The 14,533-nt window shown below is 39.2% G+C and overlaps 1 protein-coding gene across 3 annotated transcripts in view; it reads left to right on the forward strand.

Annotated features, from left to right (window-relative positions):
• LINGO2 (leucine rich repeat and Ig domain containing 2) overlaps positions 1–14,533 on the forward strand; it is a 1,356,204-nt gene that overhangs the window by 146,002 nt on the left and 1,195,669 nt on the right. For 2 of the 3 annotated variants that reach the window (XR_014055954.1, XM_081497697.1), the window contains exon 1: positions 1,336–1,501. The exons of the other annotated variant lie outside the window; for it this stretch is intronic. The gene's annotated coding sequence lies outside the window, so the exon portion shown is untranslated. Of the gene's footprint in view, positions 1–1,335; positions 1,502–14,533 lie in introns of those variants that run through there. 3 annotated transcript variants of the gene reach the window in all.

The following is a 14,533-nucleotide window of genomic DNA, read 5'->3' on the forward strand; positions in this document are numbered from 1 at the left end:
TCCCTGCAAAAAGTTCTTGAAATACTCAAAGAAGTGGTAGTCGGTTGCCGAGAAGTCAGGTGAATATGGTGGATAAGGCAAAACTTCGTAGCCCAATTTGTTCAACTTTTGAAGCAGTGGTTGTGTGACGTGCGGTCGGGCATTGTCATGGAGAAGAATTGGGCCCTTTCTCTTGGTTAGTGCTGGCTATAGGCATTGCAGTTTTTTTTGGTGCATCTCATCAATTGATTTGCTGAGCATACTTCTCATATAATGGTTTCACGAGGATTCAGAAAGCTATAATGGATCAGATGGGCAGCAGACCACCAAACAGTGACCATGACCCTTGTTTTGATGCAAGTTTGGCTCTGGGAACTGCTTTGGAGCTTCTCTGTCCAACCACTGCACCCATCACCGCTGGTTGTTGTATAAAATCCACTTTTTTGTCACAAGTTGCAATCCAATGGAGAAATGGTTCATTGTTGTCGCATACAATAAGAGAAGATGACACTTTGAAATGATGATTTTCAGTCGCTCTTAAGGCACCCACCTGCTGAGCTTTTCCACCTTTCTGCTTTACTTCAAATGCTGAACAACTGTACAGTGGTCGATGTTGAGTTCTTTGGCAACTTCTCGTGCTGTTGTAAGAGGATGAGCTTAGATGATTGCTCTCAGTTGGTCGCTGTCACCTTCCAACGGCTGCCCACTGCGCTCCTCAACTTCAAGGTTCTCATCTCCTCAGCAAAGCTTCTTGAGTCACCTCTGCACTGTCTGTTGCTTAGCAGTTCCGGGGCCAAATGCATTGTTGATGTTGTGAGTTATCTGTGCTGCTTTACTACATATTTTGAACTTGAATAAGAAAACTACTCAAATTTGCTTGCTGTCTAACACCACTTTCTTACTCTAAAATAAATATAAAATAAGCAGCAAGTAATAAGTCATTAGCAAAAAAAAAAAAAAAACTACAGCAAGAAATGCACATTAAAATGATATATAACCTAACCACTTTTATTTAAGAATGTATTCCAATATCAAACAGCAAATTTCAACAATGCAAAAACCACAGTTACTTTTGCACCATCCTGAATGATTACTGGAATAATTCAGAGTCAGTGAAACTCTAATACCATCTCCTTTTTTGCCTTTTACGTTAATTATTTAACCCCAATAGTTTTAGCATATATATACCACGCATTTGATATTTATTTACAAAAACAATATTGAGCTTTCCTGGTGACTCAGTGGTGAAGAACCTGCCTGCCAATGCCTGAGACATTGATTCGATCCCTCGGCTGGGAAGATCCCTGGAGAAGGAAATGGCAACCCATTCTACTATTCTTGCCTGGGAAATCCCATGAACAGAGGCGGGGCTAAGATGGCGGAGGAATAGGACGGGGAGACCACTCTCCACAAATTTATCGAAAGAACATCTGAACGCTGAGCAAACTTCACAAAACTACTTCTGAACTCTGGCAGAGGACGTCAGGCATCCAGAAAGACAGCACACTATCTTTGAAAGCAGGTAGGAGAAATTATAAAAGATAAAAAGAGACTAAAGAGTTAGGAACGGAGACCCGTCCCGGGGAGGGAGTCGTAAAAGAGGAGAAATTTCCAAGCACCAGGAAACCCTCTCACCGGCGGGTTTGGGGGAAGATTTCGAATCTCGGAGGGCAACATAACTGGGAGAAAAAATAAATAAAACCCACAGATTACGTGCCTAAAGGCAACTCCCAGCAAAGAACCCCAGACGCTCGCATCCGCCACCAGCAAGTGGGGGCTGAACGGAGAGGAGCGGGCGGCACTGCTTAGGGTAAGGACTGGGCTCGAACCCCCTGAGGGCGATCTGAGGGAGCTAACATGAGATAGTAACCTAAACTGTGGGACAGCCAGAGAGAGAAAACTATCCAGCGAAAAGCCCTAATCTAAGGCACTGCTGGCCCGCTCACAGAACAAAGGACTGAGCGATACCAGAGGAGAGCTAGCCGGCTGCGGACCGCCCCATCCCCCGCTGGACACAGCAGGCAGGCGGGCCCAGCCAGAGCAGGAAAGGTGCAAACTCGGCCCCAGAGAGGGCACCCCCTACCAAACTGCAAACAGGCTCCCAGTTTCTAAGCAAAGACTGCCTGAGATCCTGGAGAGTCGCCAGCCGCCGGGAGGGTCGCAGCCAGAGACCAGCTCCCTAGAACCGACACAAAGCACACCAGAGCCGGGCGCGCCCGTAAACCGAGGCGGGGACCAGGGAGGTGATAAGCCGCACTGCCCCAACAGGGGAGAGTGCGCTCGCCAAACTCCTGGCTGCCTGAGCTGCTCCGACCGGGAACGGCACAAACCGCGGGCGCAACCGAGTCTGCGCCTTTGTGGAGTACCCGGGAACCTGAACCTGAGCGGCTTAGACCTGGGAAGTGCACGCATCTCAGGGCCCACTCCCCGGCCGAGTAACCTGAAGCCTGAGCAGGGTAGACGGGGAAAGCACACACGCCGTGAGTGGGGGCGAACCCAGTGCGGCCGAGACACTGCGAGCTCTCCACACACACGCAAGTGATATAGGTTTGCAGTGTTCCTCCCCACAGCACAACTGAACAAGCGAACCTACAGAGACCACCTCCGCCCCTTTGTGGCAGGGCGGAAATTAGATACTGAAGAGACCTCCAAACAGAAGCCAAATAAACAGAGGGAAGCGTGTTGGAAGTGACAGGCCAACAGATTAAAATCCCTGTAGTTAACACCGACTGCATTGAAAGGGGCCTATAGATCTTGAAAAGTATAAGCAGGAACAAGGATCTATCTGAAACTGAACAGACCTCACACTGCTCACAACAGCTCCAGAGAAAGCCCGGGATATATATTTTTACTATTATCATTTTTTTTCTTTATTTTTTTCTTTCTTTTTTCTTTAAGTCCTCTATTACACCTTTAATTTTCATTTTCATAACCCACTATTACCTTGCCAAAAAAAAAATACCTATTTTTAAAGCAAACTGCATACATATATCTTATACCTTTTGTGTTTTCTTTTATTTTTTTACTTTTTTTTCCTGTTTTACTTTTTTTTACTGTTTCTTTTTTTACTGTTTTACTATTTTTTTTCTTTTTACACTGTTTTCTTTTTTTATATTGTACGTTTTATAAGAGTCTAACCTCTACTCTAGATTTTTAATCTTTGTTTTACATATTTGATATCAATTTTGTACATTTAAGAATCCAATCTTTAGTACCCATTTTTACTCAGGAGTGTGATTACTGGCTTGATTACTCTCTCCCCCATTGATGCTCTTTCTTCTCCCCCAGGGAACCTCTATCTCCCACCCTCCTCCTTCTCTTCTCAACCCAATTCTGTGAATCTCTGAGGGTGTTCTGGGTACCGGAGAACACTTCGGGAACAGAATACTATACTGCCCAGATCTCTCTCTCCCCTCTTGATTCCTCCCTTTCTACTCATGCTCACCTCTATTACCTTCCTCCCCCCTCTCTTTGTATCTCTGTGAACCACTCTGAGGGTTCCAGACTGTGGAGAGTACAGAGGGAGGTGCTTACTGGCTAGACTGCTCTCTCCATGTTTGAGTTCCCCTCTTCTCCTCCTGGTCACCTCAAACTTCACCACTTCACCTCTCCATGTAACTCAGTGAACCTTTCTGGGTATCCCTCACTGTGGAGAATCTTTTCACCATTAACCTAAAAGTTTTATTATTGATGCTGTATGGATGGAGAAGTCTTGAGGCTACTGCAAGAATAAGACTGAAAGCCAGGGGAAACATTAATTAATAAGAGATCATCCAATAGCCTCCACATATACACTGAAACCAAGCTCCACCCAAGAGCCAATAAGTTCCAGAGCAAGACATACCACGCAAATTCTCCAGCAACGCAGGAACATAGCCCTGAGCATCAATATACAGGCTGCCCAGAGGCACACCAAATCCATAGACATCTCAAAACTCAATACTAGACACGCCATTGCACTCTAGAGGGAAGAAATCCAGCTCCACCCACCAGAACACCGACACAAGCTCCCTCAACCAGGAAACCTTGACAAGCCACCCGTCCAATCCCACCCACAGTGAGGAACCTCCACAATAAAGAGGAACTTCAAACTACCAGAATACAGAAATGCCACGCCTAACACAGCAATCTAAACAAGATGAAAAGGCAGAGAAATACTCAGCAAGTAGTGGAAAATGAGAAATGCCCACCAAACCAAACAAAAGAGGAGGAGATAGGGAATCTATCTGAAAAAGAATTTAGAATAATGATAATAAAAATGATCCAAAATCTTGAAAGCAAAATGGAGTTACAGATAAATAGCCTGGAGACAAGGATTGAGAAGATGGAAGAAATGTTTATCAAGGACCTAGAAGAAATAAAAAAGAGTCAATATATAATGAATAATGAAATAAAGGTGATAAAAGACATTCTGGAGGGAACCACCAGTAGAATAACGGAGGCAGAAGATAGGATAAGTGAGGTAGAAGATAGAATGGTGGAAATAAACGAATCAGAGAGGAAAAAAGAAAAACGAATCAAAAGAAATGAGGAAAACCTCAGGGACCTCTGGGACAATATGAAACGCCCCAACATTCGAATCATAGGAGTCCCAGAAGAAGAAGATAAAAGGAAAGGCCATGAAAAAATACTCGAGGAGATAATAGTTGAAAATTTCCCTAAAATGAGGAAGGAAATAGTCACAGAAGTCCAAGAAACCCAGAGAGTCCCAAACAGGATAAACCCAAGGCGAAACACCCCAAGACACATATTAATCAAATTAACAAAGATCAAACATCAAGAACAAATATTAAAAGCAGCAAGGGAAAAACAACAAATAACACACAAGGGGATCCCCATAAGGATTGCAGCTGATCTTTCAATAGAAACTCTTCAGGCTAGAAGGGAATGGCAGGACATACTTAAAGTAATGAAAGAGAATAATCTACAACCCAGATTACTGTACCCAGCAAGGATCTCATTCAGATATGAAGGAGAATTCACAAGCTTTATAGACAAGCAAGAGCTGAGGGAATTCAGCACCACCAAACCAGCTCTGCAACAAATGCTAAAGGATCTTCTCTAAACAGGAAACACAGAAAGGATGTTTCAACACGAACTCAAAACAACAAAGTAAATGGCAACGGGATCATACTTATCAATAATTACCTTAAATGTAAATGGGTTGAATGCCCCAACCAAAAGACAAAGGCTGGCTGAATGGATACAAAAACAAGACCCCTATATATGCTATCTACAAGAGACCCACCTCAAAACTAGGGACACATACAGACTGAAAGTGAAGGGATGGAAAAACATATTTCATGCAAACGGAGACGAAAAGAAAGCAGGAATCGCCATACTCATTTCAGATAAAATAGACTTTAAAATAAAGGCTGTGAAAAGGGACGAAGAAGGACACTACATAATGATCAAAGGATCAATCCAAGAAGAAGATGTAACAATTATAAATATATATGCACCCAACATAGGAGCACCACAATATATAAGGCAAATACTAACAAGTGTGAAAGGGGAAATTAACAATAACACAATAATAGTGGGAGACTTTAATACTCCACTCACACATATGGATAGATCAACTAAACAGAAAATTAACAAGTAAACACAAACTTTCAGTGATACAATAGACAAATTAGATTTAATTGATATTTACAGGACTTTCCACCCCAAAACAACCAATTTCACCTTTTTCTCAAGTGCACACGGAACTTTCTCCAGGATAGATCACATACTGGGCCACAAATCTAGCCTTGGTAAATTCCGAAAAATTGAAATCACCCCAGCCATCACAATGCAGTAAGATTAGACCTCAATTACAAGAAAAAAAACTATTAAAAATTCCAACATATGGAGGCTAAACAGCACGCTTCTGAATAACCAACAAATCACAGAAGAAAGGAAAAAAGAAATAAAATTATGCATAGAAACGAATGAAAATGAAAACACAACAACCCAAAACCTATGGGACACTGTAAAAGCAATGCTAAGGGGAAGGTTCATAGCAATACAGGCATACCTGAAGAAACAAGAAAAAAATCAAATAAATAAACTAACTCTACACCTAAAGCAACTAGAGAAGGAAGAAATGAAGAACCCCAGGGTCAGTAGAAGGAAAGAAATCTTAAAAATTAGGGCAGAAATAAATGCAAAAGAAACAAAAGAGATCATAGCAAAAATCAACAAAACTAAAAGCTGGTTTTTCGAGAAGATAAACAAAATTGACAAGCCATTAGCCAGACTCATCAAGAAACAAAGGGAGAAGAATCAGATCAACAAAATTAGAAATGAAAATGGAGAGATCACAACAGACTACACAGAAATACAAAGGATCATAAGAGACTACTGCCAACAGCTATATGCCAATAAAATGGACAACTTGGAAGAAATGGACAAATTCTTAGAAAAGTATAACTTTCCAAAACTGAACCAGGAAGAAATAGAGGATCTTAAGAGACCCATCACCAGCACGGAAATCGAAACTGTAATCAGAAATCTTCCAGCAAACAAAAGCCCAGGACCAGACGGCTTCACAGCAGAATTCTACCAAAAATTTAGAGAAGAGCTAACACCTATCCTACTCAAACTCTTCCAGAAAATTGCAGAAGATGGTAAACTTCCAAACTCATTGTATGAGGCCACCATCACCCTAATTCCAAAACCAGACAAAGATGCCCCCAAAAAAGAAAACTACAGGCCAATATCACTGATGAACATAGATGCAAAAATCCTTAATAAAATTCTAGCAAACAGAATCCAACATCATATTAAAAGGAAATCCCATGGACAGAGGAGCCTGGTGGGCTACAGTGCATGGGGTCGAAAAGAATTGGATATGACTTAACAATTGAACCATGCAAGGCTACCAAGGTTAGAATCCTATATCTATTCATTACATGATGTGACCATCAGGGCAAATTTCTGAGTAGTTCTGGGCCTTAGTTTTATTGCTTTATAATAGGAACAGTAATAATAACCAGCTCATTAAAATGTTTTGAGATTCAGTTCAGTTCAGTGGCTCAGTCATGTCTGACTCTTTGAAACCCCATGGACTATAGCACTCCAGGCCTCCCCCTCTATCACCACCTCCCAGAGTTTACTCAAACTCATGTGCATTGAGTTGGTGATGCCATCTAATCGTCTCATCCCCTGTCATCCCCTTCTCCTCTCGCCTTCAATCTTTCCCAGCATCAGAATCTTTTTCAGTGGGTCAGTTCTTCGCATCAAGTGGCCAGAGTATTGGAGTTTCAGCTTCAGCCTCATTCCTTCCAATGAATATTCAGGACTGATTTCCTTTAGGATGGACTGGTTGGATCTCCTTGCAGTCCAAGGGACTCTCAAGAGTCTTCTCCAACACCACAGTTCAAAAGCATCAATTTTTCTGTGCTCAGCTTTGTTTATAGTCCAACTCTCACGTCCATAAATGACTACTGGGAAAACCATAACCTTGACTAGATGGACCTTTGTTGGCAAAGTAATGTCTCTGCTTTTTAATATGCTGTCTAGGTTGGTCATAACTTTTCTTCCAAGGAGCAAGCGTCTTTTAATTACATAGCTGCAATCACCATCTGCAGTGATTTTGGAGGCCAAAAAATAAAGTCAATCACTATTTCCACTGTTTCCCCATCTATTTTCCATGAAGTCATTGGACAAGATGCCATAATCTTAGTTTTCTGAATGTTGAGCTTTAAGCCAACTTTTTCACTCTCCTCTTTCACTTGCCTCAAGATGCTCTTCAGTTCTTTGCTTTCTGCCAAAAGTGTGGTGTCATCTGCATATCTGAGGTGATTGATACTTCTCCGGCAATCTTGATTCCAGCTTGTGCATCTTCCAGCCCAGCGTTTCTCATGATGTATTCTGCATATAAGTTAAATAAGCAGGGTGACAATATACAGCCTTGACGTACTCCATTTCCTATTTAGAACCAGTCTGTTGTTCCATATCCAGTTCTAACTGTTGCTTCCTGACCTGCATACAGATTTCTCAGGAGACAGGTCAGGTGGTCTGCTATTCCCATCTCTTTAAGAATTTTTCACAGTCTGTTTTGATCCACAGTCATAGTCAACAAAGCAGAAGTAGATGTTTTTCTGAAACTCTTGGTTTTTCAGTAATCCAGTTAATAATGACAGTTTGATCTGTGATTCCTCTGCCTTTTCTAAATCCAGCTTTAACATCTGGAAGTTCACCGTTCACTTACTATTGAAATCTGGCTTGGAATTTTGAGTATTACTTTACTAGCGTGTGAGATGATTGCAATTGTGTGGTAGTTTGAGCATTCTTTGACATTGCCTTTCCTTGGGATTAGAATGAAAACTGACCTTTTTCTGTCCTGTGGCCACTGCTGAGTTTTCCAGATTTGCTGGCATATTGAGTGCAGCACTTTCACAGCATCATCTTTGAGGATTTGAAATAGCTCAACTGGAGTTACATCACCTCCAGTAGCTTTGTTCATAGTGATGCTTCCCAAGGCCCACTCTACTTTGCATTCCAGAATGTCTGGCTGTAGGTGAGTGATCATACCATCATGATTATCTGGGTCTTGAAGATCTTTTTTGTATAGTTCTTCTGTGTATTCTTGCCACCTCTTTTTAATATTTTCTGCTTCTGTTAGATCCATACCACTTCTGTCCTTTATTGTGCCCATCTTTGCATGAAATGTTCCCTTGGTATCTTTCATATTCTTGAAGAGATCTCTAGTCTTTCCCATTCTATTGTTTTTCTCTATTTTTGCACTGATCACTGAGAAATGCTTTCCTATCTGTCCTTGCTGTTCTTTGGAACTCTACGTTCAAATGGGTATATCTTTTCTTTTCTCCTTTGCTTTTCACTTCTTTTCTTTTCACAGCTATTTGTAAGGCCTCCTCAGACAGCCATTTTGCTATTTTGCATTTCTTTTTCTTGGGGCTGGTTTTGATACCTGTCTCCTGTAAAATGTCACGAACCTCCATCCATAATTCTTCAAGTACTCTATCAGATCTAATCCTTTGATTCTATTTGTCATTTCCACTGTATAATCGTAAGGGATTTGATTTATGTAGTACCTGAATTGTCTAGTGGTTTTCCCTACTGTCAATTTCAGTCTGAATTGGCAATAAGGAGTTCATGATCTGAGCCACAGTCAGCCCCGGTCTTACTGTATAGAGCTTCTTCATCTTTGGCTGCAAAGAATATAATCAATCTGATTTCGGTATTGACCATCTGGTAATGTCCATGTGTAGTCTTCTCTTATGTTGTTGGAAGTGGGTGTTTGCTAAGACCATGTGTTTTCTTGGCAAAACTCTGTTAGCCTTTGCCCTGCTTCATTCTGTACTCCAAGGCCAAATATGCCTGTTACTCCAGGTATTTCTTGACTCCCTACTTTTGCATTCCAGTCCTCTATTATGAAAAGGACATCTTTTGGGGGTGTTAGTTCTAGGCGGTCTTGTACGTCTTCATAGAACCATTCAGCTTCAGCTTCTTCAGCATTACTGGTCAGAGCAGTTTTGGATTACTGTGATATTGAATGTTTTGCCTTGGAAATGAACAGAGATCATTCTGTCGTTTTTGACATAGCATTTAAGTACTCCATTTCAGACTCTTTTGTTGACTGTGATGGCTACTCCGTTTCTTCTAAGGGATTCCTGCCCACAGTAGTAGATATAATTGTCATCTGAGTTAAATTCACCCATTCCAGTCCATTTTAGTTCACTGATTCCTAAAATGTTGACGTTCACTCTTGCCATCTCCTGTTTGACCACTTCCAGTTGCTGTGATTCATGGACGTAACATTCCAGGTTCCTTTGCAATATTGCTGTTTACAGCATCAGACTTCGCTTCTATCACCAGTCGTATCCACAACATATCTAATCCATTGCCTTCAAGGTGCGCAGTCTCTTTTAAGGAATATTGTTTACAGTTGACATGCAATGGAGAACAGTTACTACTGTTAAAACCATTGCCTCAATCAAACTTTCATATGAGAGGTGGTCTGTCTTCTTGACTGACTGTAGTACCTTTCTTGTTCCTGTCTTGTTCCTGGGAACACTCCTCATGGCTCTTTATGGCCCTTATCTCTTCCACAATCACAGCTCAAGTGCTCCTTCCCCCACTTGAAACATCAAGACTTAAACTGATTTATTTGCTAGTTCTCCTTAATTAAGAGGTCATTTTGCCAAGGTAGCTGATATTAAATTGCAGTGAAAATAAAGGAATAGAAACAAAGGTGTGAATAAGATGAATCTTTTGGTGGATTTAATCCTTTAAAGAGGAGGAATTTCAAATAAAAGGAGGCATATTTTGGAAATGTGAGCAGGATCTTAAAAATTTCTTACAAAGTTACATTATTCCAAAGGAACTCTCCTTACACCAGTATAAACATTATATACTAGTCTTGGACATATTTTGGCAAATTAAAACTTTCTTTGTGAAAGAACGGAAAAGGAGTATTTATAAAATGAAATATTCTCACAGTTAAATCTGAGGTATCATTTATTATTAGGACAGTTATAGTTGTTTGACAAATCATTTTTAGCAATCTAAATCAAAATTTTTCTACGTTTTTTGGATTTCATTTTATTTTTGCTAATACTGTTAAAGTTGAATATAATGAATGGTCAGAAGTCTGTGATTGCCTTGTCAGAGCAAAGCAATCTTAACTCACAATTATGAATACTGTTTTAAATTAAGAACACATTTTCTGAAAATGAAGATACAGTTCCAGGTATCTTGGGCTAATCAGGAAAAGCATTTCAAATCATAAATTTATGAGTATCACAAGCTAGTTTGAAATTAATAAAAAAGATCAAAATCATCTTTAATTGCATTTGTGTTTAATGGAAAACAAATACACAAAATGGTGACATCTGATACATGTGACCCTCACTTACACTTTTAATTATAAATCTACAGAAATGCCTTTCTGGCTATGGCTTCCCCAGTTTTTATGATGTTTTCTGGAATACCGATGATGAGATGCATTTTATATTGCAACAAAATAAATCTTTGACTCTAAAGGAATAAATGAATTGAAAAGAAAAGGAATCCAAAGAAGGATGCATGCAAATTAATGTCACTAAGTTACTTTCTGAGAGATAGTCAGTATGAATTTGGTGCATTTTAAATAAAATTTTATTTTAAAGTGCACATATTTTAAGTATGATCTTCCACTTTATATCTGTGGGTAAATATATCAGTAAATGGTTATGCTAGTATTTAATCTGTTGCCCCTTTGTTGACTGACTGAATTCAGTTTACATATTGATTACTTTGTGTAGGTTTATCAAATAGGTTTCTTCTTTAAGATTATCAGTTCTCTCCCCACACCTCCCTATATTTATTGCATGCATCTCTGGTTCTACAAAGTAAGGGTACTTGGATCAAAAGCTGTGCTTTATCTTTCTTGGAACAGTTGATTAATAGTAACTTGAATGTCTGTCTGACAGGTTTTTTAAAAAAATCAAGAATTTTAAAGATAAATTGTTGTGACAGTCTAAGATATAAATTACAATCATTGCAGTAGTTGGGTAATTTTCTGTATAGTTTTCATAGCTACAGGCCTTTTTCAGTAACAAGAATAGATTCAAATCTACAATACAATACTGAAACCTTACAGTGGTTGAGGCCCTGTGATATTCAACTTGTAAAAGAGTTGTATTTGGTGCACTGGGGGGGAAAAAAAACTCAGGCTAATATATTTTAGAAAGTCTCTTTATAGCAAAGATTGGAACTATTAAGATTGGCCACAAGTTATTTTTAACTGTATTTTCATTAGTGCAAGAGTTGAGAGATATTTTGCTTACAAATCAAGATATTAATGTTTTAAGTTATGTTGGGCATATAATCATTGTAACTATTGAGCTCTACCATTGTAGCTTAAAAGCAGCCATGGACAAAGTACAAGTGATGAGTGTGTCCCAATAGAACTTGAATTATCAAAATTTATATTTCATATAACTTTCATGTGTCATAAATATTATTCTTTAGTTGTTTTCTACTAGTTAGTTATAAAATTATTTTTAACTCTTTAGTAGAAAAACAGGTTGAATTAGTTCTATGATCTTAGTTTACCTTCCCCTGCCTTAGACTCACAGCTCAGGCAGTGAAAGGTATATTGTTTACCTTGATATCCCCGAATACTGAGCACGTAATAGGTACACAGAAAACGTATGGCAAATAACTGGCCTGAATGATGCTTTTAATGTAAATTTAATATTGATTTAATTAACCAGTTTAATATTGGTTTCTAATGTTGATTTTAATTAGCAAATGAAACTTTTTTCTGTGTTTACTTTTTACTTTTTTCTATGTATATATATCCTTTACTTAATTTCATATATATACTTAAATAGTTTCACTGAAATATACTTTTTTTTTTATTTTTATTTTTTTTTTTGAAATATACTTTTTATACAATAGAAATAATTGATCTATCTTAAATGTATAATCCAATTCTTTCAGAAAATTTGCTGAGTTGAGCAGCTATCATGATAATCAAGTTTTCAACATTTCTATCATTTGCATCATTTCCAAAAGATCCCAAGTACTCATTTGCTGTCAGTTTCTGTTTATATGTATTATAAAAATCAATGGATTAATGTAATATTATATTCTATGTATCAAAAACTCAGAAAAAAAATTTAGTCTTTATGATGATATGTCAAAGCTATGCTCTTGACATTTTTAATTAATAATTATTAACTCATCTAGTCCTCATCCAACCTAATGTGGTTGTTTATATTATTATATACATTTTATTGATGAGCAGTTAAGCAAGTTTGCTTAACTGTAGAATGACATCAGCTCAGCTCTTGAGTGGAGGCACAGAACTTTAAACTGAAGCTATATAGCTCCAGGGTCCATGATCTTAATCACTTTAGGAGTATAAGATTTTAGAAACGATTGATAATACTCACAATGAATAATGAAAGGTCTTTCCTAAAAGGCTATTAGGAATGAACTTTTGATTTACCATTTTAGGAAAGCAACAATTTTCATCAAAACCATAACTTCCAGCCCTCTTTAATCATCAGTTGGTTCAGTTCAGTCGCTCAGTCATGTCCAACTCTGCGACCCCATGGACTGCAGCATGCCAGGCCTCCCTGTCCATCACCAACTCCTGGAGTTTACTCTAACTCATGTCCATTGAGTCGATCATGACATCCAACCATCTCATCCTCTGACGTCCCCTTCTCCTCCTGCCTTCAATCTTTCTAAACATCAGGGTCTTTACCAAAGAGTCAGTTCTTTGCATCAAGTGGCCAAATATTGAGTTTCAGCTTCAGCATCAATCCTTCCAAAGAATATTCAGGACTGATTTCCTTTAGGATGGACTGGTTGGATCTCCTTGCAGTCCAAGGGACTCTCAAGAGTCTTCTCCAACACTATAGTTCAAAAGCATCAATTCTTTGGCCTCTCATTTATTTTTCAGGGCCACTCATTTATTTATTTTTTTTAACAACAATAATAAATTGGCAGCTGGTTTATACTTCTCGCCTTGTAAGATCAATTCAGTTCAGTTCAGTTCAGTTGCTCTGTCGTGTCTGACTCTTTGCAACCCCATGGACTGCAGCACACCAGGCCTCCCTGTCCATCATCACCTCTCGGAGTTTAGCCAAACTCATGTCCATTGAGTCGGTGATGCCATTCAACCATCTCATCCTCTGTTGTCCCCTTCTCCCCCCACCTTCAATCTTTCCCAGCATCACAGTCTTTTCCAATGAGTCAGTTCTTCACATCAGATGGCCAAAGTATTGGAGTTTCAGCTACAATATCAGTCCTTCCAATGAATATTCAGGACTGATTTCCTTTAGGATGGACTGATTGGATCTCCTTGCAGTCCAAGTGACTCTCAAGAGTCTTCCCCAACACCACAGTTCAAAAGCATCAATTCTTTGGTGTTCAGCTTTCTTTATAGTCCAACTCACAAATCCATACATGACTACTGCAAAAACCATAGCCTTCACTAGGCAGACCTTTGTTGGCAAAGTAATGTCTCTGCTTTTTAATATGCTGTCTAGGTCGGTTGTAACTTTTCGTCCAAGGAGCAAGCGTCTTTTAATTTCATGGCTGCAGTCACCATCTGCAGTGATTTTGGAGCCCAAAAAATAAAATCTGTCACTGTTTCCACTGTTTCCCCATCTATTTTCCATGAAGTCATGAGATCAGATGCCATGCTCTTAGTTTTCTGAATGTTGAGATTTAAGCCAACGTTTTCACTCTCCTCTTTCACTTGCATCAAGAGGCTCTTTAGTTTTCTTTGCTTTCTACCTTAACGGTGGTGTCATCGCATATGTGAGGTTATTGATATTTCTCCTGGCAATCTTGAGTCCAGTTTGTGCTTCATCCAGTACAGTGTTTCTCATGATGTACTGTCTGCACATAAGTTAAATAAGCAGGGTGACAATCTACAGCCTTGATATACTACTTTTCCTATTTGGAACCAGTCTGTTGTTCCATGTCCAGTTCTAACTGTTGCTTCCTGCATACAGATTTCTCAGGAGACAGGTCAGGTTATCTGGTATTCCCATAACTTTAAGAATTTTCCACAGTTTGTGGTGATCCACACAGTCAAAGCCTT

Source organism: Giraffa tippelskirchi, chromosome 1 (assembly GCF_054371585.1).
Source record: "Giraffa tippelskirchi isolate mGirTip1 chromosome 1, T2T-mGirTip1v1.2.pri, whole genome shotgun sequence".
In the NCBI taxonomy this organism is placed as follows: Eukaryota; Metazoa; Chordata; class Mammalia; order Artiodactyla; family Giraffidae; genus Giraffa; species Giraffa tippelskirchi.